We start from the raw sequence: 17,194 nt of genomic DNA on the forward strand, positions 1-17,194 counted from the left end.
GAGCTTTGAGATCTCAATAACGAACAATTAATAAAACCCAAAGACGAAAGACTAATAGAAATAGCACATACCACTAAACAAATCAATGACCTGCTGCTCCACAAAAGACCCACAACCTCCACAAACTCAAATTACGGCATTACACACAGGGTAACAGAGCTAGCGAAGCGCTAGCGTCAATGCTGAGGCAGAAACAAGCAAAATCAAAAATCCCATACATACTCAATAACGCAGGAGGGAAAATATATGACCCCCGAGAAATTAACACAATGATTGCTAACTACTACAAAAGTCTTTATAACCTGCCGGACGATACACAGACACACCAACCCAATCACACTGAAATACAAAACGTCCTCGCCAACATAAGACTACCGACTGTCACGCAATTGCATAAAGAAAGTCTACAAAAAACAATCACACTACAAGAACTGATGCAGACAATACGCTCACTACCATCAGGGAAATCACCGGGCCCAGATGGTTTCACCAACGAATATTATAAAACATTGCACAACACTCTAGCCCTGCACCACCGCAACGCTCCAAATCTCGCAAAAGTGAACTCTAGCCCTGTAGTGCGAGCTAGAGTTCACCTCACCACCACCGGACCACCAGGGAATCCCACTGGACCACCAGGGAACCAAATATTTCCCCCCTCCTCATCAATAAAGGTAAGAAGGGAGGGGGACATAAATATATTAATTTTAATTAAATGTAAAAAAAAAGCCTCCCTACCCTCCTTACCCCCCATACACACACTACCACACTGCCCCCATACACACACACTACAAACACTGCCCCCATACAAACACTACACACACTGCCCCATACACACACTACACACACTGCCCCAGAAACACTTCCCCCCATAAACACACTACACACACTGCCCCCCATACACACACTACAAACACTGTCCCCCATACACACACTACAAACACTGCCCCCATACACACACAACACACACTGCCCCCCATAAACACACTGCCCCCCATACACACACTACAAACACTGCCCCCCATACACACACTACAAACACTGGCCCCCATACACACACTACACACACTGCCCCCCATACACACATTACAAACACTTCCCCCCATACACACACTACACACTGCACTACAAACACTGCCCCATACACACACTACCACACACTGCCCCAGAAACACTGCCCCCCATACACACACTACACACACTGCCCCCCATACACACACTACACACACTGCCCCACAAACACTGTCCCCATAAACACACTACACACACTGCCCCCATGCACACACTACACACACTGCCCCCCATAAACACACTGCCCCCCATACACACAATACAAACACTGCCCCCCCATACACACACTACAAACACTGGCCCCCATACACACACTACACACACTGCCCCCATACACACATTACAAACACTGCCCCCCATACACACACTACACACGGCACTACAAACACTGCCCCCATACACACACTACCACACACTGCCCCAGAAACACTGCCCCCATACACACACTACACACACTGCCCCCCATACACACACTACACACACTGCCCCCATACACACACTACACACTGCCCCCATACACACACTACACACACTGCCCCATACACACACTACAAACACTGCCCCCCATAAACACACTACACACACTGCCCCCCATACACACACTACAAACACTGCCCCCATACACACACTACACACACTGCCCTCATACACACACTACAAACACTGCCCCCCATACACACACTACACACACTGGCCCCATACACACACTACAAACACTGCCCCCCATACACACACTACACACACTGCCCCCCATACACACACTACAAACACTGCCCCCATACACACACTACAAATACTGCCCCCCTATACACACACTACACACTGCACTACAAACACTGCCCTCATACACACACTACCACACACTGCCCCAGAAACACTGCCCCCATACACACACTACACACACTGCCCCCCATACACACACTACACACATTGCCCCCATACACACTACACACACTGCCCCTATACACACACTACCACACACTGCCCCAAAGACACTGCCCCCATACACACACTACACACACTGCCCCCCATACACACACTACACACACTGCACTACAAACAATGGCCCCATACACACACTACAAACACTGCCCCCATACACACACTGCACTACAAACACTGCCCCCATACACACACTACACACACTGCCCCCCATACACACACTGCCTCACATACACTGCCCCCATGCACACACTACACACACTGCCCCACAAACACTGCCCCAATGCACACTACACACACTGCCCCCATACCACACTACAAACACTGCCCCCCATGCACACACTACACACTGCACTACAAACACTGCCCCCATACACACACTACCACACACTGCCCCAGAAACACTGCCCCCCCATACACACACTACACACACTGCCCCCATACACACACTACACACATTGCCCCACAAACACTGCCCCCCATAAAAACACTACACCCACTGCCCCACAAACAATGCCCCATGCACACACTACACACACTGCCCCACAAACACTGCCCCCCATACACACACTACACACACTGCCCCCCATGCACACACTACAAACACTGCCCCCATACACACACTACAAACACTGGCCCCATACACACACTACACACACTGCCCCCCATACACATACTACAAACACTGCCCCCCATACACACACTACACACTGCACTACAAACACTGCCCCATACACACACTACCACACACTGCCCAAGAAACACTGCCCCCCATACACACACTACACACACTGGCCCCCATACACACACTACACACATTGCCCCCCATACACACACTACACACACTGCCCCTATACACACACTACCACACACTGCCCCAGAAACACTGCCCCCCATACACACACTACACACACTGCCCCCCATACACACACTACACACACTGCACTACAAACACTGCCCCCATACACACACTACAAACACTGCCCCCATACACACACTACACACACTGCCTCACAAACACTGCCCCCATGCACACACTACACACACTGCCCCACAAACACTGAACCCAATGCACACACTACACACACTGCCCCCATACACACACACTAATCACACTGCCCAACAAACACTGCCCCCATGCACACACCGCCCCACAAACACTGCCCCCATACACACACTACACACACTGCCCCACAAACACTGCCCCCATACACACACTGCCCCTATACACACACTGCACACACTGCCCCACAAATACTGCCCCCATACACACACTACACACACTGCCCCACAACACTGCCCCGATACACACACTACACACACTGCCCCACAACACTGCCCTCCATACACACACTACACACACTGCCCCACAAACACTGCGCCATACACACACTGCCCCCCATAGACACACCACCCCAAACACACACACACTGCAACTCTCACACACACTGCCTCCCTCACACACACACACACTGCATCTCTCTCGCACACACACTGCCCCACACATACACTGCCCCCTAACACACACACTGCAACCCTGACATACACTGCCGCCCTCATGCACTCGCACTTCACCACTCACACACACACTGCACCTTTCACACACACTTCACCCCTAACACATACCACTGCTCCTATGCCCAATATCCCAGCAGACCCCAGGTAAGTTGTCAAACTGTTCTTAAACGGTTTGACTACTTACTCTGGGATGGGATCCTGGCACTACTGGCACCATAACTACTTCACTGAGATGTAGTGGTTATTGTGCCTGGATTATTTATTTAAATAATCTACAAGTGCCCCTCCCGAGATCAGGTTCTGGATCCGCCACTGGAATGGAGGCTTTGTGTCCCAACCCTTTGAAATCACAAACGGCACCCGTCAATGCCCACTATCCCCAATACTCTATATCCTCGCCCTTGAACCACTAGCACAATCCATTAGGGACAACGCAATGATTAAAGGGGTACGTATAGCAGACAAAGAATACAAAATTACCATGTTTGCTGATGATGTCATGCTCTCATTTACTGACCCGATAGTTTCTATCCCGGCTCTCCATACCACTCTGAAACAATATTGTGATTGCTCGTATTATAAATTGAACACCACAAAAACGCAGGCCATGTGCCTAAACACACCACCACACACAACAGCAATTCTGAAACAGACACACAAATATGAATGGAAGGACAGCCTTACATTCCTGGGGATCAATTTCACAAAACAAGAACACTGCCTGCTCAGAGACAACTACATCAAAACCTTAAACTCTATAAAACAACAGATGATGGGATGGAAAGGGAAATTTGTCTCATGGATGGGAAAAATTGCTGCAGTAAAAATTTTAATATTGCCAAAACTGCAATACTTATTCCGCACATTACAAATTAAACTACCCCAAACATTCCTCAAGATAGCTCAGAAAGTGATTAACACATTTATTTGGGCACCCAAAAAGCCAAGGACAGCGGCAAACATTATGTACCTCACCACGTATTATAGAGCGGCCGTCATGAGCCAGCTCATAACAACGCTACACCAATCCTCGACACCAAACTCATGGATAGACATTGAGGCGGCACACGAAGACAGACAACACATTACTTATCTTGTCTGGCTACTGCCACAACACAGGAGAAAACACATACACATGGCTCCTACAACTGCGACAACACAGAGAATGGGACAGACATCACAAAATCCATAAAACGAACACAACACTGTCACCCGTAATGTAACTTTCTTCTTTCACAGAACTCAGACCCTTTGTGTACATCGCCACTTGGAACACAACAGGTTTGAGTCACCTATACCAGCTATATGACCAACACAAACTTATACCATTTAACCAGCTGCAAAGGGAATACAAACTCCCTAACTCAGCAGAATTCGCACATAGGCAGATTGGATCCTGGCTTGGAAAACACAAACATATACTTTCCTCAAAAGACAGGTGGACGAACTTTACAACCCTAGAGCAAATGTGCCTACAGAACAAACAGCCTTCACATCCATTATCTAAGATATACAATCAAAACTATCCCCACATTACCTAACACTTGTCCAAGCTTGGGAAACAGAATTGGGTAAGAGACTAATGGACGACCAATGGGCACACATATTCTGCACAAACAAAACCCTAACACTGAACACGTCCCATTTGGAAATAAGTAGGAAAATACTGTACCGTTTGTACTTAGTCCCTACTCGAATGAAACATATTAAACCGGCACATTCAGGGATTTGTTGGAGATGCAACAAACACCCAGGGACAATGCTGCACATGTGGTGGACATGCCCAGATCTGGGGAAAATGTGGACAGACATACACTCCCTAATACAAAAGGTGACCAAGACTAACCTACCACAAGCACCTGAACACTACATCCTACAGTGCCTACCAACTAGCATTAAAAAAGCTGACAGATACTTAATATATCACATTACTTCCGCCGCACTCACAAAATGAATGCATTCAACAAATTGAAGATACAAAAAAGTATGAAATGGCGGCAAGAGCGCATAGACCCCTGTAACGGACCGTTTCAGCATAAAAGGGGAAAAATCCGTTTAGGCGATAATCCCCTTTTCTGGAGACAGGCACAGCTACTGCAGAACACCACACTCCCGATCTGGATACGAAATAACACTCCGAACTGGAACAGCTGAACAAGAAAAGCATACAATCGGCTTACACTCTTGGCAGTCAGCTTACAATCCAATCCCCCCCAAGAACGAGACGACACTTCATTTTGAGGGTTAAGCAGGAACTCTAGACTGGGACACCCAGTATGGCTTTTATTTCCAACTCACACATACAGGCCACACCCAGGGGGAGGCATAAAATAACCAATGACATAGATGTTACCTCCCACACATCCCCTCCCCTTAGTGTGACACATAATCCCATTATGCATACAGAGTAAAATATACTTTTTTTTTTTTGAATTCTTTATTTTTGTTGTGCATTCTGTGTGATACATAGGTGTTTTCATTGCCACAACAGCAATAGCGCAATAACATCTAATAAGAGATTGGTACATGGCAAGCGGTAGTACTGCACATTTTTGGTATGAGAACATAACAGGTTAATTAAACATTTCAGATCAAGAAACGGTGAAAAATATTGTAAGCTAACAATATAGGATGGGTTAGTCGGTAGAGCAAAAATGAATGCGGCAACATCCTATACCAATGAGAAGAGTGCTCAAGCGGCATTAGAAAATAAAAACATATAACAAAACATGAAACGTGCGATAATAATTGCAGCATCATCGTGTCACTATGTAAGCGTTGCCCCATACTATCTAGTGCTTTAAGGGTAGGCTTAAGTTGATCGCTTAAAGCGATGTGCGCCTTAGGATGGGCTATTGAAAGAGCCCATAGGGGTGGACTAATGCTAGGGTGCTTTGCTGAGATTGGGGTCCTATTATCTGGCCCGGAGGTGACCCATGGCAAAACGCCCTAGGGGACTGCTTACTGTCTGTCATGAGCTTAGTATCAAGTTAATTAAGCTTTTCAGATCAAGAAACGATTGAAATATTGTAGGCTAACAATATAGGATGGGTTAGTCGGTAGAGCAAAAATGAATGCGGCAACATCCTATGCAAATGAGAAGAGTGTACAAGTGGTATTAGAAAATAAAAACACATAACAAAACATGAAACGTGCGATAATAATAATTGCAGCATCATCGTGTCACTTTGTAAGCGTTGCCCCATACTATCTAGTGCTTTAAGGGTAGGCTTAAGTTGATCGCTTAGTGCGATGTGCGCCTTAGGAAGGGCTAGTGTAAGAGCCCATTGGGGTGGACTAATGCTAGGGTGCTTTACTGAGATTGGGGTCCCATTATCTGGCCCGGAGGTGCCCCATGGCAAATCGCCCCAGAGGTCTGCTCACTGTCCGTCATGAGCTTAATAGCTGTGTGAGGTTTACAGTAAGTGTATATGCCTGGGTATGTCCCCTGTGTGGTATTGTCTTGCCCTGGTGGCGTATAGTCAGGGGCAATATAGAGGCAGACCGACTTGGACTGTAAGTGGGGGATCCCCTTCATACGATAGTTGTTTGGTGGGGACGAGGGGGGGGTGCATCTCAGTGTTCAGGTGTGTGGCTCGGGGGAAACTTGTCTATCATACTGTAGTGACTGCGTCTATAGTACTAAGTGTAATGTGTTCCTTTAGTTGTGTGCTCAGGAAGACATGCAATAGGTCGTGTCTTTTGGGGTTAGTCCAGCAGTTAGGTTGTGGCTAGGACGTATGAGTCCGGAGTGGAAGTCCTCGGGACAAATGTGGGGGCTCCTGCCGGGTTCCATGCGTGCCTTTTCCTGGGCTCTATGCCCTGTTCTCCTTGGGTCAGTGCTGCAGCTTGGATTCCTAGTTTCTGAAGGAGAGTCTCGCTGTCATGCGGATCGTTGATCGTGAGCGTCTCGTCTCCGTGTGGGACAGATAAAGCACGGGAGGGTCGCCACCTGTATTGAATATCGTGTTGTTGCAAGAGAGTGGTAAGTGGACGGAAGGTGCGTCTCCATGCTAGGGTGTGTGCCGATAGATCTGTGAAGAGTGTCAAGTCCATCCCTTTAAAATGATATGGGGTCTGTCCTTTTGCGGCGGCCAGCACCGCTGTTTTGTCTTTGCCATGTTGGAATTGGAGGATAACATCCCTGGAGGCAGTGGTTGGTGCTCTGGTTGGCCGGGGTACTCTGAACAGGTTTGTGAGTATTATTGTTTTGGCGGTTTTCGGCGACATCAGGGTCGAGAGTAAACGCCTCGCGAAGTGCGGCAATTCGGTTTCAGGTAGGTTGTCTGAAACTCCTCGTATTTTAATATTATTTCGGCGCTTGGCATCTTCTAGGGCAGCAAAGCGGTGTTCATGATTCAGGTTCTGTTGTTGCAGCACCTTGACTGTGTGCTGTAGTGATTCAATCTGCTGAGTGCCTTTGGTGGATGTGGTTTCTAATTTGCTTATCCTGCCTGTTAAGCCTTGCAGGTCTCCCCTGAGTGCTGTCATGTCTGCCGAGATCTTTCTATGCAGGTCTGCCAGCAGGTCTTTTAGGACTGCAGTGGTGACTGGGGCAGTGTCTGCAGCTGTACCTGTTTGTGAGGTCAGTGTGTGGGGCTGTGGCCGCTGGATTGGAGGAGGGAGAGTGCTCTCTACCTGTTCGTATAGCAGGTCTTCAGAGAAGTCGGAGCTCTCGTCCCCAAGGGACGCCATTTTAGGTCCGCGTGTATCTTGGGCCTGCCGCCACAAATCTCCTATCGTCGCCCCGAACCGGGGCTTGTCAGGTTTGGTTTTTCTTGCTTTCTTCCCCATCGGGTCCGCGGGAGCTGGGGGGGTCCTGGGTACCGTTTTTTACGGGTTTCGAGGTGGGTAACAGGCTTAGAAGGATTTTATTATCCGGAGCTCCGGAGATATGCGACCGCTCGCTGTTGCTGCTAGGCTCCGCCCCCCAGAGTAAAATATACTTTTACACAACTTTCATAACTTTAAAACCATACATCACATTCACATAAAAATACATATCCACAATCAATCCATTCAGGGGAACAACATATTAAAAAATGGCATGAATCCGACCAGGGGTTTAAAAGTTACTAAAAGTATCTTTTGGGCCCTGGCTTGCAGCATGGCACAATCTGGCCCAAACAGAAGTAAAACATCCCCCACAATGCATCCCGGCTTCCTCCCTTCTGCCCTGGAGATAATTGGAGAAGTAATCCAATTATCTAGGACTAGAGTCAGACTCCATTAACCACATGGTTGCAAAAAGACAGTAAAAGACATAAAATTACATACTGATACATTTAACACATAAAACACACATTTCTACATATCCCCAGTTTAACTGAACACATAAATACCTACATAATATTTAAGACAGTATACTGTGATATGTTACAAAGTCTTAAAGGGACATTAGTCCCAAAAGTCCCAATATGTCCATCGCTGATTTTAAAGGGCCAGTAGCAGCAATATAAATTATTACATGCCCAAATATAGTCTTTAAAGTGCAATATGTCCAGGGGCCATAGTCAGCGGGCAGGAGGCTAGCAACCAGGCTTCTCCAGTTCACAGTGGCGAAGTTGGTTTCGCCACAATTCTCCCCTTTACCAATTAGACTAACAGGGTATCTGACCTCCTGCCGGTCAGTGCCCTGGTTAGTCCAGCAACCCACCCACAAAACAGAAATAGTAGAGCAGCCCGCCCATAATAAACAGTCACTACCTCTGGGTGAGGGAGAATCTGGTCTGGGTTCAGGTGCCTCACCCCGGCTGTGAGGGGGACTGGTAGGCTGCCTTGGTGGGTTGCTGAGGGGGCCGAGACCAGCAGTATTCTGTCCTGTTGCCAGCACTACCATGGGAGTAGTCTGGTGGGAGCCTGGTTGCTGGAGACCGACTGTCTCCCCTTTAGATATATCGCTCTGTGTCTGGGGGACAGGACCGACCGTCCCTACCCCTGGTGCTGTAAGTGCAGAGACTACGGTCCCATCTGCACGGATGTGGGGCTTAACATCTCCCCTTGGTGGGTTAGGCTGCCGCTGGAGAGAGGGTGTAACAAGCTCCTCTCTCTGGACGGTAAACTGCCGCTGGGGAGGGGGGTTAGCAGGCTCCTCTCCCTGCCACTCTCTCTGCTGGTGGAAAGGGGGACCAGCTGTCTCCCCTTTCATTCTCTTGTCCGGCTGCTGGGGTGCGAGACTGACTGTCTCTGCTCCCTGCAGGACACACTGCCGCTGGGGAGGATGGACGACACCATCAGCTCCCTGGGGCACACACTGCCGCTGGGGAGGGAGGACGCTGCTCTCCTCTCCCTTCACTTCACACTGCCTTCTTGGCATATCACTTTGCTGCTGGGGGGCAGGAACAACAACCTCTGCCCCCTGTAACTCAGCCTGCCGCTGGGGAGGAAGGACTGCACCTTCGGCTCCCTGGGACACACACGGCTGCTGGGGAGGATGGACGACACCATCAGCTCCCTGTGGCACACACTGCCGCTGGGGAGGGAGGACGCTGCTCTCCTCTCCCTTCACTTCACACTGCCTTCTTGGCATATCACTTTGCTGCTGGGGGGCAGGAACAACAACCTCTGCCCCCTGTAACTCAGCCTGCCGCTGGGGAGGAAGGACTGCACCTTCGGCTCCCTGGGGCACACACGGCCGCTGGGGAGGATGGACGACACCATCAGCTCCCTGGGGTACACCTTTGAGTCCCCGAAACGCACTCTGCCGCCGGATAGGGCGACCGATACCCTTGGCTGGATCTGCCATGAACCGCAGGTACTCATCTACATGTCTACTCACGAGCTGCACGTATTTCTCCGGGGGGATGGGTCCGAAGAAAATCAGTCGTGATCTCAGCTCTTTGTCAAACTCCTCCTGCGTGTAGCTGGGTGCCATGCTTGCTCTGCTGCAGTTGGTTCCTTGTAGATAGGGTCGCTGTACGGGTACTGGCGTTGCCCTCACTTTGTACTCCAGGAATGGTGTTGTCTGTAGCTGTCCCTCTGGTTGTAGGAACGATCCCGCCGCTTGCCACCAATTGTAACGGACCGTTTCAGCATAAAAGGGGAAAAATCCGTTTAGGCGATAATCCCCTTTTCTGGAGACAGGCACAGCTACTGCAGAACACCACACTCCCGATCTGGATACGAAATAACACTCCGAACTGGAACAGCTGAACAAGAAAAGCATACAATCGGCTTACACTCTTGGCAGTCAGCTTACAATCCAATCCCCCCCAAGAACGAGACGACACTTCATTTTGAGGGTTAAGCAGGAACTCTAGACTGGGACACCCAGTCTGGCTTTTATTTCCAACTCACACATACAGGCCACACCCAGGGGGAGGCATAAAATAACCAATGACATAGATGTTACCTCCCACACATCCCCTCCCCTTAGTGTGACACATAATCCCATTATGCATACAGAGTAAAATATACTTTTACACAACTTTCATAACTTTAAAACCATACATCACATTCACATAAAAATACATATCCACAATCAATCCATTCAGGGGAACAACATATTAAAAAATGGCATGAATCCGACCAGGGGTTTAAAAGTTACTAAAAGTATCTTTTGGGCCCTGGCTTGCAGCATGGCACAATCTGGCCCAAACAGAAGTAAAACATCCCCCACAATGCATCCCGGCTTCCTCCCTTCTGCCCTGGAGATAATTGGAGAAGTAATCCAATTATCTAGGACTAGAGTCAGACTCCATTAACCACATGGTTGCAAAAAGACAGTAAAAGACATAAAATTACATACTGATACATTTAACACATAAAACACACATTTCTACATATCCCCAGTTTAACTGAACACATAAATACCTACATAATATTTAAGACAGTATACTGTGATATGTTACAAAGTCTTAAAGGGACATTAGTCCCAAAAGTCCCAATATGTCCATCGCTGATTTTAAAGGGCCAGTAGCAGCAATATAAATTATTACATGCCCAAATATAGTCTTTAAAGTGCAATATGTCCAGGGGCCATAGTCAGCGGGCAGGAGGCTAGCAACCAGGCTTCTCCAGTTCACAGTGGCGAAGTTGGTTTCGCCACAACCCCCACAGGCATTCTGGAGGGTGGCGTGGGAAAGGTGGAACAGCCACCAACACACGCCACAAACCCACTAATACAGAGTAAAGGCTCCAACGACAACGAAAAATAAGTCACGGAAAACCACAAATGATGCACCAAGATAAATGACACAAAATGAGAACACATATAAAATGGGTAGAGGCAACAAGGGTCGACCCTCTTCCATATCCCCCCCCGCCCCCCTCCTTCCCCAGTTCTTTTGGGAACAGTAACCTGGTTCTACCTCCAGGTTCTACCCCTTCAATGCCGCGGGAGGGGGTGTGCGAGGGAGGGGGGCACCTTAAAAATCTATAGTGCCAGAAAAATGGCTTTGTTTTTCTGGCACTATGGAATCCCTTTAACAATTTAAGAACTTACGTTCTATCAAAGTGGATATACATGTTCCTGTTGATCGCCATTAAATTATGTTAATGTTGGCTCAAAATGATCCAGTCGGCATTTAATACATTTATGTGGAAAAAACTAAAAAAAACAAGGATTAGCTTACAGGTATTATAAAAGAAACTCAAAAATGGGGGTCTAAGTGTTCCAAATATCTTTAATTACCAAGATGCTTGTACGTCATCCCATGTTTTAAAATCTCAAAATACAACAAGGATTTTCTTGTATTTAATTTGTAATCTGAATACTTACTATAATTGTGTATTTCCTCCATTAGGGCAACTAGTAAGGTTCTCAGCCATGGCACTGTCACCAGGATATTGTCCGCATTTAAATATATTTTTGTTTCTCCTTGATTGAATTTAAAACCTACGATTTCTTTATTGTGTCTGATATCTATTGCGACTGGTGCCAAAGTTAAAATGAACAATAGCGGGGACCATTTCCTATCTGAAACCACTCAGCATCTATTCCAGCACCAATAGTCCTTGCCATGGGAGTATCATATAATGATATAATCACATTGAGAAACAGGCCCCTGAATCAAAAAGCTACAAGAGCCCTGTTTTAAAAATTTACAGCCGACCCTGTCAGAGGCCTTTTCACATCCAAGCACAGGGCCAGCATAGGAATGCCCCTTGAGTGGGACGCATATTATGTTCATAACTCTTTTCACGTGATTTGTGAATGACATGCTCTGGAAAAAATCCAACCTGATCTGGTTTGAAGAGCGATGGAATTTTTTGTTGTTGGCTAAGATGGAAGACATGTTTTTAATATCTTCCTTTAGAAGCAATATGGGCTGATATTATTAAGTTTGGATTTTCACAGCTAACATTTCTTTTGGACATTGTTTTATAATTAGACTTTTGCTAAAGGTCCTTAATAGTCTGTGTTTAAGTTATTGTTTGAATACCTCATAAAAATGGGTAGTGTATCTGTCTGGTCCTGCAGCTTTATCTGTTTTTTAATGATCTATAGTTTTTTCAAATTTTTCTATTTTTAATAGTTGCGTTAAGTTATTTAGTTAATCATATGTTAACTTTTGCATTTGTCTGATTTTAAAATATGCTTGTGAATCTTGAGGTTTTGTGTTTTTATGGAGATTATACATAATTTTTACAATTTTGTCAGTTCAAGTTTTCTCAGGTAGGGTTTCTCTTTTTCATTTTCCAGTTAATTTAAGGAAATATATAGATCTGATAAGTGTGAGTCTTTTTCTGTTTTAATAATTGAACATATTCTTATCAGGTAGCTTCTTGCTACACTTTTCATTGTGCACCAGACTTTGGGACTTCGCTTTTCTCATTTTCTAAGAAGAATTGGTCTATTTCATTGCTTATTTTGTTCTTGTTTTGCTTGTCAAAGATTATGCTGTTGTGCACCAGACTTTGGGGAAAGGGACTTCGCTATTCTCATTTTCTAAGAAGAATTGGTCTATTTCATTGCTTATTTTGTTCTTGTTTTTGCCATATCTTTATTTATAATTACTTCCATGATTATAGCATTATGAGCCGACCAGGTCTCAATTTTTTTTTTTGTAATTCTTTATTTTTGTAGTGCACGTAAATGAGACAGGCAAGCTTGAGGTGCCCCAAAAAGCAATCCTCAGGAGATTTCCACGCTTAACATGCGGGGTATACGGTGAACTGGCACAATTTTTGATATTTTATCAGGCGTAATTAATGTAACGTTAAAGCATCAGTTGAAATGTAAGTATATCATGCAAACAGGTTTGGTTCATGCGTGAATTAGGTTAGTTGCAACATAGATAGTAAAACGCTAGTGACAACATTTAGCTAATACATATGTACCTGTTTGATGTTAGACAGTTCGCTTATATGGCATATCCTGCTAGGGTAGAGTCGCTTATAGTTATATTAGTTGCGCTTACGGTTATAAATATGTGGTTTGCATTTAATGTGATATGTTCGCCTCATGTGCATAGCGGTGGGATTGACAGGTTGAGAAGCTAGTAGAAGCAGGATTATGCGATGCAATGCAAACCAGTATTTATGGTACATGTCTATCTTGTGCATTAAACAACATGAAAATAAATATCAAAATGAGGCAAAGTAGAGCTAAGCACAAGCAAACAAGTGTAGTGAGTCTGACATAAAGTGAGCTTTGGAAGGAGAGAGTCTCTGCATTGTGTGCAGGGTCTTGGGCTGTGGGCCTCACCACGTGTCTGTCCATATTGCCTCAGCCGATGCCTGTCCTGGAGGCCATACGTGCGTGCCTGGGCGGGTGTTTGATGGCTTCTCCGGTCGGAGGCTCAGCTTTGGTTGTAATTTGTGGTGTGTTCACTCGTTTGGTACCGATGCTCGCATCCACGAGTGGAGAGCATTGGGATGATCCATGATGGGCGCGGGTGCGTTGGTTCGGTGCGGCTGGTTTAGCAGTACCTGAAAGGGTTAATGCTGTCCTGGACTCAATTCCCCGTTGATTCTGAATCTCTCGGTCACCACATCAATTGATGGGAGAAACTTGTTCAGCAAATAACAGACAGACACGAAAGGTGCTTGACAAGTTCTCAAATGCTTTACTGTGTAATGAGTATTTATGCAAATTAAGTTACTTGAGTCATGAGATATGCCATACAGAATATAAGATTGATTACTTCCTTAAATATCACATGTCATTCTGGCAATGGTAAGATAAGACCTTTCTTGAATATGTCTGGATCCTGGGCAAGACATCCTAAGTATTTAGCATTGTCTTACATCCTATAGAATTGTAAGTCTGTCACAGTCAATCATATTAGAACATCCTATAGAATTGTATACTAAGCATATTATCACCTTGTCATACATCCTATAAGGAAAAATGTTATTGTCCAAGTCTTGCCACAGTTAGCAGATCTATGACGTACATTAAATTTAGCATACACAGCAAAAAGTAGTAAGCAATAAGCAATATTGATTATAAACCTTATCTAAGCATAAAATACATATATCAGAAAAGTTAACTATTTCATTTTCTTACATTTCCCCTCTTTGAGCAATAATAAAATTTGCTCATCTTATCGATAAAATATTACCAGGACAGAGAAACTTCCACATGGTATTTTCAGGGGTGCTAGTCACTCCCTGCGGGACTTTCATTAATTTCTTCACCTCGATTCCCATGTGCTAATTCCTAAGGCCCAGTTTTAAAGATGGGTTGATACCTTCCAGTGGCAGAGAGGAGAACTTCCAATTGTTTCTGTTACATAGTTACATAGTTACATAGTTACATAGTTAGATAGCTGAAAAGAGACTTGCGTCCATCAAGTTCAGCCTTCCTCACACCTGTTTTTTGCTGTTGATCCAAAAGAGAAAAAAAAAAAAAAACCCAGTTTGAAGCACAATTTTGCAACAAGCTAGGACAAAAAATTCCTTATTGACCCCAGAATGGCAGTCAGATTTATCCTTGAATCAAGCAGTTATTACCCTACATTGAAAGATTATATCCTTGAATATTCTGTCTTTGCAAGTATGCATCTAGTAGCTGTTTGAACATCTGTATGGACTCTGATAAAACCACTTCTTCAGGCAGAGAATTCCACATCCTGATTGTTCTTACAGTAAAAAAACCTTTCCTTTGCCTTAGACGAAATCTTCTTTCTTCCAGTCTAAACGCATGGCCTCGTGTCCTATGTAAAGTCCGGTTTGTGAATAGATTTCCACACAATGGTTTGTATTGGCCCCGAATATATTTGTATAATGTTATCATATCCCCTCTCAGGCGACGTTTTTCTAAACTAAATAGGTTTAAATTTGTTAACCTTTCTTCATAGCTGATATGTTTCATTCCTTTTATTAATTTTGTAGCCCGCCTCTGCACTTTTTCTAGTGCCATGATATCCTTCTTTAGAACAGGTGCCCAAAATTGCACAGCATATTCAATATGTGGTCTTACCAGTGATTTATAGAGAGGCAAAATGATATTCTCGTCCCGAGAATGAATGCCCTTTTTCATGCATGACAATACCTTACTGGCCTTGGCCACTGCTGATTGACATTGCACATTGTTGCATAGTTTGTTGTCTATAACAATTCCCAAGTCCTTTTCGTGTGTTGTTATCCCTAATTCGCTTCCATTAAGGGTATACGTTGCTTGTGTATTCTTTACGCCGAAGTGCATAACTTTGCATTTTTCAACATTAAATTTCATCTGCCATTTGAGTGCCCAGTCCTCCAGTCTATCTAAATCCTTCTGCAGCAAAGTAATATCTTGCTCACATTGTATTATTTTACAAAGTTTTGTGTCATCTGCAAACACTGAAACATGACTTTCAATGCTGTCTTCAAGATCATTTATAAAAATGTTAAATAGAAGGGGTCCCAGAACAGACCCCTGTTCTGCATTATGAATGAATTTCTGTATTCTCTTCCTCAATATACAAGTAAGGTGGCAGTTATAAAATCATACACAATAAAATCAGAACTACAATAATAAGCGGATAGAAGAATGATTTCATTATCTGGGATCCAGTAAGGGACCAACCAGTGAAAGCGTCATACCAATGATGGGCTAAATAATTCTGAATTTGTGAACTCACCTTAAGGAGTTCTCCTTTTAAGATATGTGTGGCTACCTGTGTATGTAGGTGCCCACCAGGTTAAATTTCTGGCAAAGAGATCATAAACTGGTACTGGTAATGTGTTAAATTGACAAGCTAATTTAACATCCTTTGATGATGCATGATATAATGTAAAATAGCATGAGCATGAAAAATATGAAACTTTACCAGTTAACTATTCATTGCATTTAGTGGATTGTTTTTTTTAGAAGTAACCATTCATTATCTGTGAGGTTAAGCATTCTTCTAATCTTCTCTAATTTAAGAATCATTAGTGTGTTTTCTAATGCCAATCCTTGTTGTTGCATCCATAAATACCTGATGGCACAAATACTCCAGTTACTTAGACCTGTTCTGAATTTCATAGTTGCAACAGTTAAATTATCTAAATAATTATACATTGATTTATCTAAATCCAATTCTGTAACCTGTGATTTAACAATAGTTGGAGCCCAGTTTGCAGTAGCATGGAAACCAGTCCCTATATGCATGCTGGCTGTGTTTAACTTATTCTAGAGGGTCTCCATATCTATAACTATTTAGTATACCCATAGTGGTTCCAGCACCTCCTAACAGTGTGTCATACCATTCCCTTTTCTGCCTTTTGTTTGCTGTGTTACATAATGTTACAA

The 17,194-nt window shown here is 44.8% G+C and overlaps 1 protein-coding gene across 2 annotated transcripts in view; it reads left to right on the top strand.

The window, feature by feature from the left end:
* The window catches only part of RGS21 (regulator of G protein signaling 21), a 261,589-nt gene that overhangs the window by 77,079 nt on the left and 167,316 nt on the right, over positions 1-17,194 (top strand). The gene's annotated exons all lie outside the window — the stretch shown is intronic.

The sequence above is a fragment of the Pelobates fuscus genome, chromosome 7 (genome assembly GCF_036172605.1).
Source record: "Pelobates fuscus isolate aPelFus1 chromosome 7, aPelFus1.pri, whole genome shotgun sequence".
NCBI lineage: Eukaryota > Metazoa > Chordata > Amphibia > Anura > Pelobatidae > Pelobates > Pelobates fuscus.